The following is a 4,546-nucleotide window of genomic DNA, read 5'->3' as shown; positions in this document are numbered from 1 at the left end:
GTAAAAAAACAGAACCTGTTCTCTTGGCTCATGGACCTATGCTACCTTTACACACGATGTCAAACCAGGCAGATTGTGGCTCACTGACATAATCTTACCACTGGGAAAAGGTGGTTCAGGACAGGCCTGGTTGTCAGCGCTGATTCAATAGAATATTTGCATAATCATGGACAATCAATAAACCTATTGGCACCATTCATATTAAGTAAGAAACCTCACCACTCTTTGTCGAGCTGGGCCATTTGATGGGTCATTTAAAAATGCCTCAAATGACTCCACTGCCTCCAACCGTGTCAGTGGAAACTGGATATTGGCCGGCATTTCAACTTCTGGCCCCGAGTTCGAGGTCAACCTGCTTGTTAAGAAGTTTACCTTCGCCATCAGCTGGTCTTGGGTGTGCTTGATATTTTCCAGCAGGCTAAGGATGTGGACCTCAGCCGCTGTTGACAAACAGCAGTATGAAATTAACATGTTTCAGTGTTTATCCTCATTACTGACAAAAGTTATTGACAAAGTTTGAAGAAAATATGTGATTGCTTGTGAATTTGAATTTTTTCCAAAATTTGTGGCACAGAATGACCATCCGGTATTTGTCAGTTATTGCTCACCAGAGCAGGAAATGTTGTAAGCCATTCTCCCCCCTCGCCATGTTGGCCTGTAGGCCAGGCTGGATCCAGGCTCCTGTGTCTGCCACATGTTGAGAGGTGGTGCAGGGGGTGGAGGGAGTCGAGGAGGTACTGCCGTTCCTAGTGAGGTGGGCATTGTGAGAGTCATCAGTTAACCATGACTGATTATATCCAAGGGGCGTATCTATTCACTAATATTTCAGAGATCAGTCCCTACCTTGTGTAACTCTCTGCATGTTTAATGCAGGTGCTGGTGAGGGCATATGAGTACGTCCTTCCCCATGGTGAGGTGCTAAGGGAGATAAATTGGTATTAAATGGTTGTGATCTGTTAACCATGGTTACTGGATGCTGAGATATTATTTCGGAGATCAGTCTTTACCTAGAAAGTTATCTACAGTTGACAGGTACTCACGACTCTTGCTGGCACTCGGCGAGACGGTGGAGCTGGGAGAAGGGATACAAGGAAAAGGGAATATCTTTAGCACTAAGAATGTTAACCATATCTTTATTTAGTGGTTTCGTTTTGGATGTTAAGAGATTATTCCTTACTCTGCCTGTGCAATTGGCTTGCCGACCCCAGAGATGCGAGGTCACTATTTCCTGGGTCTTCTTCGCTTTCATCCGAGTCCCCGAGACGATGGCTGTTGGGTAACCATATCATTAGGATTATTGCAATACCAAAATTGCCAAATATACATATAGTACAAGCATCTCTGGTCTATTTTTGAATGCTACCGGAAATAACCTTCCTGTTACTGTTGAAACATGACAAATACAAGACGTAACACACTTACACTGGCTTCCTGCTCCTTTTTTCTGGCACCTCCTCATTCTCTGCCTCAGATTGCAGGTCTGAGGTGTCGCAGCCCTTTCCATATTGCTGCATTATTTTTAATGCGTCTTTGTAGTTGTCTAAAATTGAATATGTTAAAATGAACATGAGTTTCAAATTAGCTGTAGAGCTGAACAGAATATTATTATTATTGATGATGTATCAGGTCTCTCTCTTACAAGAGACCTGGACAGAACATAGACAGAATAGGTTTTTCTAAGCAGAAAGAGAAGCAACTATGACGTTATTTTTAAACAAGAAATTTATGAATTTGCATACAACAAGTTCGGACAACAGAAACGTCAAATCTTGGCTAGTTTGACTCATGCTGCTCCTCATTTAAAGCGGCCCTTTTAATTCTGTCTGTGTTTTTATAGTTGGGCCAGAAAACCATCTCATCATACCATCCACTTGGGACAACCGTAATGTCCCCGTTCATTATAAATTTTATCAGATGAAAAGGCATCCTTAATGTAGAAAGAAAGAAAACGGGTATTTATTCATCGTCAAAGGATCAACGTGGACAAACGCATGCACAGGTGTTAGTGTATACAAATAAGCAAGTAATTTTACCTGAATGGTGCCCCAAGGTGGTAAGAACTATAAGAAAGGTAAAAGTACAGGTCATAATAGTCAGAACTTCAGCTCAATCGTAAAGTAGGGTTTGAAATTATGGGTGTAGTGTATACATGGAATAAAACCAACTTTTGTGTAATACTTACAGCTATTCTTCAGCCAGAGTACTGGAAGTCATAGAAGTCGGTAGTCAACTATAGTATTAGAGTTTGTAACTTGAACTGATTGTTTAAACTGATTAATTGAACCGATTTGAACTCAAACTTTTTTTGCTGTTTTTTTGTTTCATTAATGGAGGGGTATGGCCACAAAACCATCCCTGTACGGCAAGGCTACACATTTCTGTCGCAGCGCTGACACCTCAACCAACTTCAGCTCATCAGATGGATCATTTACAGACAATATGTTCATTCTGTCAGAGTTGAAGGGGTAGGTATAGAATGGAGACTGCCGGGAAAATTCTGTGTAAATAGCGTACACACCATTATCATTTTTGATAATGTTTTTGATAAGGCAGACTTTATAGTCAGCAAGGTTGAGATGTTCAGGGCTTACCAACATGGATATAGCAGTTGACAGGAGCATGAAATTACAGTACATGTTCCGGTCCAGGAATCCTGCCAGTACCACAGGGCCAGTGTACAGTAAGAACTGTCGGAATTCAGTTGCCTTCCAACGGTCCAACTCCCTAAGCGACCGTGGTCTCTTGGCAAACTCAATTGGCACGTGGGGCCTCATGGACTGGAGTTTGCCTGACATCCTGTCTGCTATTAATGCCGGCAGTCTTACGGTTAACGGACCTCGCAGCCAAGTTAGGAGCAGTTTCCTTACAATGCCCAAACACACTAAATGCATATAATCTAAGGGAAACTGCGTTACCATGCCAACCTTGACGCGTTCAAATGGATGTGGCCCTTCGTGGTGATGTAATTCATCAACCTTCAGGTTAAATGAGATGTCCGTTCTAAGGGGGTGCTCTGGTCCAGGGAACGACATACGCCGGTTGTGGTATTGCCCTGGGTGTAGGCACTTATCGCACCCATGGTAAGCATTGTGGGCTTTAGTATTTTTCACAAAGGCCCGTGCAGGGGTATCACAGATTACTGTGTGAAGCTCAATTTTAAGATTCTTATCTTCAAAGCAAAACCCAGCCTCTAGCTCATGTAGTTCTGTGACAAAATCAGATAAGAACTCTGTGGCCGAACTAGGTTTTTTTGGTCCACAGTACACCCCAATGACAACGGGTTCCTTCATGGGGACGGTAACCAGTAGGCCATGGATGGGCCACAGCTGTACAGTGGAACTTTTAAATAAAGGAAGTCCATCTATATTAATCTGCATCCCCAATGTCATGCCCTCTGCCAATGTTTCGACATATTTACTTAGAGTGGCCTTCAAGGAGGAAAGGATGCCAAAGTGATGGTAGTTCCCCCCAGCCTTCTCCTGAATAGAATATTGGACTTTTGTTTTGAGAAGGGTCCTTCCATCCTTTGGCAGATTGGGATGGGTTAGATGGAGTATACTCAACAGTGCAGTTAGGGCAAACATGGAAATGCCAAAACTCACTGCCCAGTTGGCAATGTTATCAGAAAGTGATGTTGTGTCATCATTTTCAGAATCCGAACCTGATGTCCCATCCCCATCACTTTCATCCCAATACACGCCATCTAAATCTGCCTCCAATTCCATGTCCTCCTCTGTAAAAACGTGCACCTCTGGCATTGCATGTGCAGCTGAAGAGGATTGGGCAGTGTTCTCAGAAAGAACTCTGTCATCTGCCCCTATTCCTGTAATGTCTGTCATGTCTGTCTGAATCTGATGAAGCCTTTTTTGAACGTCAACACGTGTCCTTCGTCTTAAGGTTGATAAAGAGACAGGCACAGTCTTTCTATTCATGTTTGCGCTAAAAGACAAGAAAATACAGTAAAGTTTATCATTGATTATTGTTTCTAATGTTATATTTAAATAAATACACTGTTAAATGGTGGTGTTGTCTGTTTTGTTGCTACAAACTAGACAAGATATAGGGCAACGTTAAATTGATTCGGCCCCATGAATATGCCAAGAGCTGCTAGAAAAATGTGTAAGCAACATTACATTTTAACAAACCAGAAAGTATCTTACTTGATTAAGCGAACGTAGCAGGAGCAATTGCAGGCAAAAATCCAGGCAATAGATGATGCTGCAAAACACACAAAATAGAAGATGGGACCAAGTTCCATACAGTCGCATAAGAAATTATGAACAGGCGCAAAATACATTAGTTGTCTGAACCGACGCAAACAGTGGTTAAAATAATTAATTTCTAATTCATTAATTTTAATTATAAAGATTGCAGATAGACATTTTACATTATACATTATATATGTAACAGTCACTGTTCTGCGTTGTGTCTTTTGTAGTGATGCACACACAGGAGTTGAGTCGTGGAGGATTTATTCACCTTTTCTTTTTATATAGATCAAGAAAAAAGATCCTTAATATGTGCAGCAATTTATACCACTCACATC

General features: G+C 41.7%; 1 long non-coding RNA gene across 1 annotated transcript; it reads right to left on the bottom strand.

Annotated features, from left to right (window-relative positions):
• Nucleotides 1-1,827: 1,827 nt before the first annotated feature.
• LOC133614275 (uncharacterized) lies at nt 1,828-4,220 on the bottom strand. Its single transcript, XR_009816556.1, has 3 exons — nt 4,161-4,220; nt 2,034-2,060; nt 1,828-1,927 (listed from the first exon to the last, which is right to left on the bottom strand). It is a non-coding gene; the product is annotated as an uncharacterized lncRNA (long non-coding RNA).
• Between the last annotated feature and the right edge of the window lie 326 nt (nt 4,221-4,546).

This window comes from Nerophis lumbriciformis, linkage group LG17, assembly GCF_033978685.3.
Source record: "Nerophis lumbriciformis linkage group LG17, RoL_Nlum_v2.1, whole genome shotgun sequence".
NCBI classification, from domain to species: domain Eukaryota; kingdom Metazoa; phylum Chordata; class Actinopteri; order Syngnathiformes; family Syngnathidae; genus Nerophis; species Nerophis lumbriciformis.
This window is presented reverse-complemented; position numbering and strand designations above follow the sequence as displayed.